The following is a 13,295-nucleotide window of genomic DNA, read 5'->3' as shown; positions in this document are numbered from 1 at the left end:
GACTTTGGGGCACAAATCCCCTGGAAACTGTGACAGTTTTAAGAAAAAATGGGGGGAGCCTGGAGGGCTCAGGGGGAATGGGGGCAATTCAGGGGCCAAAAAATGGGGTCTAGGAGCTGTATGCAGTCCGTGGGTTGCACTATATCTACCCCTGTTCTAGAAATCTTTTACTTAAGACTCAGGTCCAAGAAAATGCCAAGAGAAGCCCTTTTCAGAGCCTCTTACCCAACATGTTCCCAAATCAAGGTGCATACTGCATGACCTGCACCGCAATACAGAGTATATACTCTGTTGAAGTTGAATGTCAAAAGAAAACTACTTTTCAAGATTTCTGGTTCCTACATATTATTTCTTTTTATTCTTTCCCCTTATCAACATAAAACAACTGCCAGGATTGCAGTGATGCTGTCAATGAGCAACAGCATATGATCCCAATCCACAGCAGTATTCAGTAGCAATAAAAACAGGAAGGTCCCTATGTTTGGAAACTCCCGATCAAGACAATGAGATGAGTTACTTGTTTGTTTGTTTATAAAACCCCCTCCAACCTTGCATACAAAATTGACTATAATAATCATCTTCACAGCCCTTTATGGCTCAGTGATGAAAAGGCACTTGGACTGTTGAACACGCTGTTCACTGATCAACGCTCAGAGGGTGGGAGTTCAGTTGCATGTAGATACATTTTATTTTAATATTTTGAAACAGAAATGAAGAAGCCAAACAGATCTTAGCACAGGAGTCATATAATAATTAAGCAAAGAGGCAATTAAATCTACAAGTAACTTTAGAGGTGCCAAGTTTCAAAGTGTTGGACAAAACTTCAGAGAATTCCTGTTCTCCTCCAGGTCTCCAGACAGAGCTAATTTCAAGGTGGATGACAATGGAAGAGAAGGAAGGTTGGTGACCATTGGGAGGTGGCCTGGATACTAATTCTCAGCTGAGGTCAGGACTCTCTGGCTCAAGTGTTGGTGTTGTGTTTGTGTGACACTGATGCACCAAAAAGCCAGGAATGATGGGAGGAAAATAGAGAGAAGGGTGGTTAATGGATGCATTTGGACCCATTGTACAATTTGGAGCAAGCTGCAGATTGGAGTGCCAGAGATGTGATTCATAAGCCTTCTTATTGTATAAGCCTTAGCAGAAGTGATTCAAGCTTTCAGAGGAAAAAAAACCTCCCCGAGATTTGGCAGCAGGCCTCCCAAAAACCCCAGTAGGATAGACAAATTTCCCATGTACCATTTGTATGATAGGTAAGATCACATGGGGCATGGGTCCTAAGGGAATGGTAGCAACTCCTACACTTACCAAGCACATTTTGCTGCCTTTCTAGTGATTTAGAAATGCTTGGGATTTTCCACCAACACCAGGCTGTATCATTACCTGCTCAGTTGAGTTGCCCAATTTCTGGTCCAATTGTCCTGCTGTCCCTTTCCACAATCAAATGTCCTAAAGGCAGTTCTGACCTCCTGCCTCTGTGACACAAAAAGGTCCTATCTAAAAGGCTGATTCTTATGATACTGCAGGACCCCACTCCTTGATCTCATGTTTTAGTTCTGAAATCTGAGGGAATGAGACTTGTTAACTTGACAACCATAGAAATCATATGCTATAAATGCCAAAGGTAAACATAGGGGTGAAGCAGACTGTCTGTTTGCGCTGCTGTCCAGGTGGCTTCAGAACATGGCCTTTTGAAACTGCACACTCTGAAGCCACTCAGAAGCTGGCTTCATGCTTTCTGGCTGCCTACACATGGGCCGGCTTCTGGGTGCACTGGTGTTGCATCATTTAGTCGCCACATACTGCCAGAGCACTATAAAGCTGACTTCTGGCTGCAGCAAGGCTGAAAAGCCATTTTTTTGCCGTCGCAAAAGGGAGCAGCAGTGTGGGGTTGCTGTGGCCCCAATCTGGCTTATCAGGATGGCTTCAAACCACCCCTTCAGGGTAGTCTGTTTTGCCCCATAATCAATAATGTTTATTTTACTGCATCCTATTCTAGTTTTAATACTGCAATATCAATCAGGATAAATGATCTCTAAAAGACTGGTATTTAAAGTATATATTTCCCTTTTTTCTACTACAGCCAATTAGCACAAAAACATATGTACAGATTGTACTTAAATACAATGTTTTCTAAAATATGGAGATAAAGTTTGATGCGGTAATTATGTTGTTGTGTAATGTATGTGGAAGACTAATTCTGCTAGAACTATTCTATGTTCTAGCTTGCATTCACAAACCAAAGTATGAACACATGTTATATGCATGCCCATGGACCTTTCACATCTTTCTTGCCAGCTTGTTGAAATTAACCTTGGAGTCTTGAGTTAACCATTGCTGTGTTCCTGTGTGACTTCCAGCCATTTCTGCAACCTCATCACTGAGTATTCTTGGTGAGATTAGTTCAGAGAGGGTTTGCCTTTGTCTCCCTTTATGGCACAGAGAATGTGACTTAACCAAGATCACACAGTGGATTTCCATTGCCGAACAGAGAGAGATTCAGTCTCCAGCATTACAGTCAAACGTCTACACTACACTGGCTCCCCATAGTTTCTTAGAAGTTCTGCACATAAGTTCAAAACAAGCCAGAATCTTTGGACTTTATTGAAAAGTGGAATTAGAGCAGGATAAGGTACCATACCTTATCATATGAAACTGTCTGTCCAATACAATGATTATGATCCCCCCCTTCCCACTTGCAATTTCCAAGCAGGCTATTTTTCTTTCTATTTTTTAAAAAATCTTTTCTTTAATTTCTTTTCTTTTATCTAATGGATTGCCATGCTTGCACAATTGTGCTAAAAATAAAATAAATAAAAATAAGGACCAAAAAGCATGCTGACAAGGTGGCTAGGGCTGGGAAGCCAGGCTATGGAGGCCAGCATGTGGGAGAGAAAGAGGCTTGGACTGAAGCAGCACCACTGCTCTTTTGAAAAGGTGTTAAATAATTATTGTCTCCAATGCAATATGTTTGTGTTTGGTAGACTAATGGGATTGTGGTGCCTTACAAGCCTGGTGTGATCCAGTCCTTCTACCAATCTGAAAACATACTTTAAACATTGTGAGCCCTTCTAAACCTGATAACCATACCTGTGATGTAAAAGCATGTGAGAAGCAGGAGCGGGAAAAGGGCAGTACAAGAACGCATGCAGGCAGAAGGCTTGTGCTTATCTCAGCTTATTAAGAGAAGAAAGGATTGCTCCTCCTTCTTTCTCATTCTTATGTACATTTTGAGATGTGGGGTTTTTTTTGGGGGGGGGGACACTGAATAGACAATACAGTGATAAATAATTTCACTAGGATGAGCTAAGGCTTGCTAGACACAGCTATAATTCTCAGCTATCGTGCCCCCTTCCGAGACCCCCAGTCTGGTGTATGACACAAACCGGGTGCTCTGAGGACCCAGGGGCAGAATAGAGAGCTGTGTCCATACAGGAGACAAACAGGGGTATCCCCTAGCAGCAGCAAGACACAGATACAAACCAGATTATATCTACCACTAGTGAACACAAATCAAGAAAGAGAAGGCTTGCGTCAGTCAGAGAGTATTTATAGAAAATGCCCTGCAATTAGGTAACAGCTGTGGGATTCTACTAAAACCTAAATATCCTAGCCTCAACTCCAAAAGCTGTTGCTAACAACTGACTTTTCTGGAGACTGCAACTCATTTTATTCTTTCCTCTCCACTCATGTGATTCCAACATCTCTGAACCCTGCTTTGTAGACTGACTTTGCTACTGATACCCCTTTGGATTTCATGCCCTGACTGACTGTTTTCCTCTACTGACTTGGACTGGCTTGACTCTGAGAACTCTAAACATTGAACTGAAAGATCTGGTAGGACAGCTTTATAACCCAGGGGATTCCTCATTTCTCATTCCTAAACCAACAACACACAAAAGACTCATCATTGTAAGAAATGGAATTGTGGGTCTGAAGATAAAAAGCATGGAAAGGATATCTGACTTCCATTTCTGATATATAAGCCAAGTTTTGATGCTACCAGAGCATAAAGTTTCACTTGCAGAAGGTCTGGAAGGTAGATAGCTGCCAACTAGGTGAATGAATGAGAGGCATGTCCCACTTCACACACACACACACACACACACACACACAGAGTCCAGGCCAATCAATGGACATTTGGGTCAGGGATAGAGATATTTTCTTGAGCTATTAGGCAGTTGTGCAACTAGAATGAAAACATTGTATAATGAGGAGCGGGATACCTCCCTGTGAAATGTCAAAAGTACTTACTCGGGCATAAGCCCCAAAAGGATTCTGACAGCATTTGATCCTGAATGAAAAGTTAGGATACACTCCTAATCCCAGTGATGTTAATAACAAAATTCCCAACAACTGCAATAGGTGACAACACAAAATTTGGGATACTGGGTCTTTTAATAAGTTGGAAACCTGCCAGAATTGGCATTTTAACTCTCTTCTCTTAACATTAAAAATAAACTTTAGAAATCTGAAAATAAACTGGTTAATTAAGTAAAATTCCACAGTGAATGGTAATTACATTGCATGAGAATATATTAAAGTGAAATAGATAGGAATAACATCCGGACTGCTGGATATTTATAGATTGAGGGATAGTATCTGCAATTGCATGACGTCAACTGTGCTATACAAGTTTGGAATGCATTGATAAATTGCTTCATCGATTCTGTTCTGCTTCACTTACCATAATTATAGCACAGTAATGGATGGCATGAGTGATATATTCTTACTTTAGAGGAAAGCCAAGAGTTTCCTGTTTCTTTACGAGATTAGACCAAATCCTTTCAATTAATACAGCATGACTGATACCTGAAAGTGTACTGAGTTCAGATACTTTCTTTAAGTGGAGTATTTTGGAGCTTGTTGGTATAAGTATTCTCCTGCTGATGTACAAGACTCAAAATATTTTAAAAAGTGATACTTTTTCATTGTCCTTCTGAATTTAAATTCAAAACCTGATTTTTCAATTGTCACCCTTTTGGCAAAGCTAATGATTGTCATCTTTTTTGCACAGCTAAGCATACCATGAGAAGCTCTTAGATTTGAAATAGCCCCTCCGCTGTGACCTGAACTATTCTTTAGGTTGAACTTCACTAAAATGAAGTCATTTGATATCGATATTATGCATTTTCTATTTACTTTGTGAACATCCATTCATAAAATAGGATAGAAGCAGGTACAGTAAATGGTTATCTGCAATCCACTAGTGGACCACCAAGTGTTCACTGGTTGCTGGAATACTTACAAAGATTGCCAAAAGCTTGCTGGAATCAAGCACAGCCCTTCTTATGTTCTAAAGGAAAAGGTTATATTCAAGACCACTTAACAGAAATGAGCTATGCTTTAACTGCTAAGAAAACTTCAGTGTGCACTCTTAAAAACAGATTGTTGGACCACAGGAATTCTAGTAAAAAAACCATTTAAAAAAAACTGAAGTTAGGTACTCTTGAGTTTGGTTAATATGTTTTAACTATTTGCATGCAACCCAAAATATTTTGTTTCAAATTTCACATTGTAAAAGCTGGATACACAGAAATTACAAAAGTCTCGAATAACCTTCATTACTTATCTAGAAATCCCAAATGCTTAGATTCACAATGAGTTGGATTCAAATTTAGTAATGCTTACAGAAGATCCACTGAAATCAATGAGAGCTAGGTTCATCATCAACTGATTGATTTTAAAAGGCAGGTGTGTTGCAAGCATGTTCCTTAATGGAGTAGAGATAAGTGGGAAAGAAATCACCTGCCAACAGATAGATGATTCATTATATCAGCTGCTTCTGTTGTACAGTTTCAAAGGACCAGACAAATAACAGAGGAAACCTATGGAAAGAGCAGAATCAGGGAGCACAGGCCCCCTTCAAGAGCAGCACACCTTGGGCTTTTTCTCCAGAAGAGTGACAGAGACTGAAAGGCTCAGAAGAATGGAGGTGGAGACTGGGGTTGCATCTACACTGTGGAAATAATGCAGTTTGACATAGAATCATAGGTTTGGAAGAGACCACAAGGGTCATCCAGTCCAACCCCCTACCATGCAGGAATCCCCAATCAAATCATTCTTGAAAGACTTAAAGTGTTGCAGCTCCATCTTATGGAATTCTGGGATTTGTAGTTTTACAAGGTCTTTAACCTTCCCTGCCAAAGAGTGCTGGTTCCTTACAAAAATACAAATCCCAGGATTCTGTAGGATGGAGTCATTGTTTTGAATTTTATTGAAATTCTTAAATGTTTTTTATCTGTGAGCTGCTTTGGTCCCTCCTGGGAGAAAGGAGGCATACAAGTGAAACAAACAAATAAATTACAGTTAAAGTGGTGTAAAACTGCAATATTTCTACAGTGTAGATGAACCCTATGTGGCAAAGCTAGCTCAGAAAGTGTTCAGTCTACTTGTCCAGGCCTTATGGAGGACAGCATAAAGTCCACAGGATACTTGCATTTCTTTTTCATTTTAAGGCCTCTGTTGCTGTTACCATCAGTTACACTGCTGAATGAAGTGTGCCATGTATACAAGCAGATTTGTGCTTCTAGGAATATGAATCTAATTGTAAACAAGGAATATGGAAAACAGTCAACACTTTCTTTCATCAAAACACATTATTCTAGAACTACACATAGCATTTTGTTCTGGGTTTCCATACATGGCTAGCTATCTATCTAGCTAACTAGCTAGCTAGCTAGCTCTGAATATAATAATGAGTATTCCTCTCCAACAGAACTTAATATATAGTTACACTATGTCAATGTAATACAACTGTTAATAAGGAAAGTGCAGGACTATTTGTTTATCCACATGTTACTTTTATAACATATCAGTACTGACTGTTTGGAAGAGAATGAGGAAAATTGTTAAAATTAACTTATGTTGTCTGAAAAGGAACAATACCCTCTTTGATTTGATGGTATCTTCAAGTATTTGAACAACACTCTTCTCTCAAAAATTCTATTCCTCAACTATTTCAACAGTCAAATTGATCTGGACTTAGAAATGTTGGGTTTCTTCCCTTCTCACTTTACAAAGTCTGTCACTGGAAATAAAATGCAACTTGGGAAGACTGTAGCAGCTATCAGACCTCCTTTGACACATTATAATGTCTGATACCCAGACACTCATGGTTTACATCTGAAAAACTTCAGCATGTAGCGAACAACTCAAAACCAACTATCGATCACATATATTGATTTCTGCATGGGAAACCAAGAAGGAAAAGGCCCCAGAAAAGATAAGATTTCTTTCCCCTGCTCTTGTCTCTAACTTACTGGCTCCCAAACTCGGGTCTTCTAAGGCTAAAGCCATCAGACGTTTATGTTGCAGCCCGCCAGAATGTCTGCACAAGATAATTCAAGCTGAAGGTAGATATTCTGTAGGAGGGCTGATTAGCCATTGAAATCTGTTGTGGAGAGTGGAGGTCCCGTGAGAAGCTTCTTTACAGTAAAAGATAGTGAGGTTTCAAAGCAATACAAATAAACTTCTTTGTGTTTCAGACATCTTTGAATGCATCTGACTCTTCTATATTAGCACAAACTGCTGTTTCCAAAAGGCAAACTAACCCAAATTTTCAGGAAGAATTTAGATTTAAATCAAATTGTTGACACATTTTTAATGTGTTAAGATGGACTTGGAGAGTTAAGCAGTGATGCCACAACACAAAGGACTATCAATCAGACCAATCCTCTGAGATTTTTAGTAAGACTGGATGCTAGACTTACTGTATTGGAAAATGGTGGGGGAGGGTGTTATCAAATTGCTTTTGTGCTGGGACGTTGTCCAGCTTCAAGACTAACACAGCAATGACTACCAGGTAGGACTACAAACAGTAATGAAGAATCCCACTATAGTCTATGCTGCTATGGGAATATAAGACTTGTACGCCAAATATAAAGCCTTACATGGCTTAGGTCCAGATTACCTGCTAGAGTACTAAGATCTTCTGGGGAAGGCTTTCTCTTGGTCCCACCACCATCACAGGCTCTCCTGGTGAGTACATGAGAGAGAGCCTTCTTGGTGACTGCTCCTGCCCTCTGGAATGCCCTTCCATGAAAAGCAAGGCTGGTCCCCTCCCTGCTTGCCTTTTGGCAGCAAGCAAAAGAGCTTTATTGAGGCAGGCTTTTAATGTATAATTATGGGGTGGCTTGGGTGTTTGTTATATAGGGTGGGTATCATGGTTTTAGTGTGGTTTTAATGGCTGTAATTTTATATTGTTTTTAGATGATATTTTTAATTGTTTTATTGTAATATGTTTCTAGAAATGTTTATTGATTAGCCCTTAGGCCATTTCAAAACAACACAAAATAATGCTAAAACAAGTAAAACACACTATAAAATCCTATAGAAATTCTAAAGCAAATAGAAAAGAACTAAAATGTAATAACATGGACTCTAAAATGTATATAGTAATATGTTTTTAGCATTTTTATTTGTGAGCTACCTTGAGCCCCTTTCCGGGGGAAAGGCAGGATAGAAATGAAATGAAATAAATAAAACCTAACTTTTCCAATCTCTGGGTAGCAGCAATCCCAGCAACCCTCTGTGAGGGTAAATAATGATATGGTCCATTGATATAGCCATTTCCCCCCTACCTCCTACTTTTAATAAAAATTAGTGAGAAGGTTTTTAATAAAAAAAACCAGCAGGGTTAATAGTTATATCCTGGCATTTATGAAAAGGGAAGTAAGGCCTCCTATCCAAAAGATCAAAGATCTAATGAAAAAGAAAATGATGCTGATCTTCATTTCCTTATCATTTAAGAACAAATAGAAATACATTCCCAGCATAACATTTTGAGATCTGATATTGAAATAACCTGGCCAATGTCTAAAATCCAGGAAAGGATCTGAGTTCCATATTTCATCACTAAATAAACACAGTTTTTCTATTTATAAGAGTATGGTTAGGGTGCAAATCCTTTACCATTTTAAACACTGTAGCAGACATTTTAAGGAAACCTGAATAGGGAGGTGTGTGTGTGTGTTTTAAAAAGCAGATTTGTCTCATGTTAAATAATCTCTGTAACAAAATTGTGTTCAGGCACAATTAATATTAAAACAATTAACTTACTGCAGTTTGTGTTTGAATAAAGCCTGAGTCATGGTATTATTTTAGTAAACAAAAATATTCCAAACCATTTGCTTTGCAGTCTTTTATGTTTTTACTTTATGTTAATTCTTTCTAAAGCTGCCCTATATAATCTCTTCTTCATCTTTTGGGTACTTACTACTTTAATTTTTAGCTTTATGCTTATCATATGTTGGGGGGAGCTTTATTTTTAACACAATACCTTACTACTTACTACCTAATGTTTCTAGAGTGGCCCATGATTTTATGCTTGAATAGCACACATAGATATGTACTGTGCTTGAAGTGTGTTCTTGAAGTGGGACGCAATGTAGAAGTGGATGGCTTTGCCTAGTTTCGGAGGATGCTATTTTGCCTTTCATTCATGAAGGAGCTTTGTGCCCACCAAAATGGAGAAATACAGGCATGCATTCAAAAACACAAACATGGAACCTGAGATAAGAAAAGCAACTCTGGCAGTGATTCGAAGAAAAACTGGATATTGGAAGGGTTATGCAGCCTTTCCCCATTCCTGAAACTTCAGTTTCTGCTAAAAAGCTGCCATTGGATTTTAATTACATTCTGTACTTCAAGTTCAAATTACAAATTTTCTGAATACCTTCAAAGATATCTAAGGCAAACTTAGATATTGTGATTAGCACATTATCTAATGTTAAAATCCTGAAAAACCACTTATCAAGACCCAGTAACCTGATTCACAGCTGGAGAGGTACATATAAAACTGAAATCTAAATAGCCCATAACACAAATGAAACTGTTCCTGAAAATCATATCTAAATATAATCTATAAACTATATTAAAATTACTTTTAAATATTAATTATATATTAATATTTAACAATACACAAATATGACAATCCAAGGCTAAAGACCAAAACCTGGGATTTAAAACATCTCTGGAAAAATAAATCCTTGTCATAGGATTTTTTGTGTGAATTCATACTCACTGATGAATTCACATAAAAATAAGAGATCAGTTTTTAAAAATCTCAATCAGTTTTATTTCAAGTACGTTTGGAGCACAACTAGCCACCTCCATCTTCAGAAGTACCCTGATGAACAACCTGAAAATTGCACCTGTTCAAACACACACACACACGCTTATGGTAAGTTTAGCGATATGTCCCCGTTGCTAGTGGTTTAAAAAAAAGGCAAGAAGGAACCTCTCTTGTTTCTGCTTAAACTAGGAAAGACTCACATTATCAATCATTTTGACAGAGACAATTGGTGGGACTCTGCATGAAATAGGTTCTTGGTCCACCACTCACCACCTAGAATAAAAATAGACATTGGCTGGAAAATGTCCACTTCACAGTAAATCCAATTGGTGTGGGATGGGGGGATGTTTCATGGTGTGTAAATAAAGATTTTATTTCTCAAAATAGCTCAACACATTTTGGCAAAAAATAAATAAATAATCGGATGGCCTTCTTCAGGAGCTGTTAAAAGAAAACTGGTGGGGGAGACATATGTAACAACATTAGAGAAGGCACGAACTGGAGAAGAATACACATACCACAGAGAGAGAGAGCTAATATTAAATTGTATATAAAATATATCAATTAAGAAATGTTATATTAAATTAATAAACTAATAGGTAAATGCTAAACAATTTGAAAATTGATTTGGGTGCTTGGACCCCCCCCCCCCCCACCAAGGATAACAAAACCTTGTTGAGAAAGGAAACAGATGGATACTGAGAGTATTCCAGCCCCTCATGGACTAAATGGAAGCCCGCAGTTTAGCCATCTACTTCAAAGTTTAGATTTTCATGGTTTCCCCTCCTTTTGTTTCATCAACCTCTGAAAAAGGCCACACTAATATTTTTCAGCTGAAATACTTTGGGCTTTTCTGAGAAATAAACTCTTTTACACATCCTGAGACTTTCATCTCTCTATTTTAAATTGGATTTGTTGTGTATTTCCAGTCCCTTCTGTTTTTATTTTACAGTGAGCCAAGCAAAATTATTTAAATAAATAGACAGACAGACAGTTAGTGCAAGCAGAAGAGAATTTAAAAAAAGCCTTTCCCAACCTTAGGTCTCCAAATGGCCATGCTGACAGTAGGGTCTGTAATTTAACTTGTTCAGCAAAAAGAAGATAAGTAAAAGAATCAACTTGAAAAATGTGGCAACATTGTTTTACCCTGGTATGATTGCAGGAGCAAAATCCTGAGGCAGGCATTAGTGGGAGTTTGATGAGTTATTCTGGGACAAAGAAAATGCAAGCAGGGTTTTCATTTTAGAGCAAAAACATGTAACCATTCAGTAACCACCTATGTTCCTTTAACACATCCACAAATATTAGTTAGTGATAATATTCATCTCCTTGATGTGAAACCCTTCACTCTTTAGATATCAGGTGGTTCTTAAAAGGCATGAAATCAGTTCAGCCCTAGTTTTTGTAGTCAGTTGCTGAATTTAAAATTCAGTACCTAACAAACAAGCAAAAGCAAGTATAATCATGTTATAGACAATCCCAATCTGCGAATGTGGGAAAATCACAAATATAAATAAAAATAAATACATTATTTTTTGAAATACCTCTCTGGGAAGCTGAACACAGAATTGCACTGGAGAATCCTTGTTCTCTCTAGGAATCTCTAGGTCTTTCCAACATATCTCTATTCTGCCAGAGGTTGATTGCAGACTTGTGCTGGAAGACCCAGAGATTCCTAGAAAGAACAGATTCAGAGATTCCTAGAGGGAACCTATTAATAAAATCCACAAACCATCATAGCTGTGTAAGGGAAACCAGTGAATGTGGGGGGTCTGACTGTATTGTGTAAAACCATATTTCTGTTTATTCTGCAACAAAGGCCCATAAACCAAGCCACCAAGAAAAAGAAAATTCCTCCATCCAAGCAGAGCTATCAATAGACTAACTCACCATACAGATGTATGCTTACCAGCTCCCATTTCCTATCAATAAAATAGAAGAAGAAATGCTGCCTTTATTCCAGGGCATTGCTGCCTGGGTAAAAGAGAAAAGGACTGCAAAAGCATTTTGTGGCATATAGCCTTTTACAAAAATGACAAACTATCATTCTCACTTGTTTCAGCAAACAACTGCTGGTGTATTTTATCAAATACTTGCTGAACTGAATTTTTGTTCCAATTCCTGGCTTTGTCTTCAAAAACAACTCACACAGTAAATTAAGATTAAACTGGATTTTAAAGAAATCAGTATCATTGAGGCCTCCATATGGTATTAATGCTGAAGTTTCATTTCAGGACCTTGCCACTTCCAGAGTGTGCAAGCAAATAGTCCATAATGTAAGAGAGAGAAAAATGGTAGCAGTTACTTACAAAATACTGTCTTTACAGCACTGGGTATAGAACAGTGGCTTGTCAGTCAATGTGTCTAACTGCAGCATATGGGTAAAGGTTTCAGTCTGCTATCTCCAGACTCATGTAATGGCCCTAGTTCAACACGACTGAACTGCACTCCAGACAAAAGAAACACATTCAGAATGGGTGCTGAGAGCTGTCTGGCCAGTACAAACTACAGAGTCTGTCTGAATGTGCACAAACTACTGGCAGTGGCAACATGGGATGTAGTGTGGAGAGGTCTTTAGAGTTTTCTAAAAGCTAAAAAAAAGAAGAAGAAAGAAAAGAAAAGAAAAGAAAAGAAAAGAAAAGAGAAAAAAAGCTGCCTGAAGGTTAAAGCTGGCTAGTCAGAATGGCATACTTGGCTGCGTATATAGCCAGGTGGCTTAGGCATATTGGCAAATTGCCCGATACATATGGCTTGGATTGTTTTGCTGTTCCCAGGAAGCTTTTCCTAGACTCTTGAGCAGGCATTTAATTCAGAGTAATAGGCATACAGGTTTTAAAAGAAATGTTCCCCCTGAAATGTACAGGGGTTCTCTCTTTTATTCCTCTACCAAAAAGAAAATGTTAAAACATGTTCCCACCCACCCACCCTCCTTCTCTCTTTTTAAAATTGTGTTTTGATCATAGCATTGCTCGCTGGTTGACCACCCCACTCTTTCATTTCCCCTCTTTATTAGTATTCAGCACCTTCAACTCTGAAGCTGAAGTCCTATGTTAAAGCCAAAACAACCAAAACAATGACACTCCTGATGACACTACCAACAACAACAACATGCTTTTTAATATTTATTTCATTAGGGAATTTAGTATCTACGTTTTAATTAAAAATTCTCAAAGGTGACAACAACAAAACAGAACAAGAAAGGAACAAGAACAACAGAACT

General features: G+C 38.3%; 1 protein-coding gene across 8 annotated transcripts in view; it reads right to left on the bottom strand.

Annotated features, from left to right (window-relative positions):
• The window catches only part of NFIA (nuclear factor I A), a 573,426-nt gene that overhangs the window by 208,602 nt on the left and 351,529 nt on the right, over nucleotides 1-13,295 (bottom strand). The window lies entirely within an intron of this gene.

This window comes from Sceloporus occidentalis, unplaced genomic scaffold, assembly GCF_023333645.1.
Source record: "Sceloporus occidentalis isolate IW3139 unplaced genomic scaffold, rSceOcc1.0.p SCAF_3, whole genome shotgun sequence".
NCBI lineage: Eukaryota > Metazoa > Chordata > Lepidosauria > Squamata > Phrynosomatidae > Sceloporus > Sceloporus occidentalis.
This window is presented reverse-complemented; position numbering and strand designations above follow the sequence as displayed.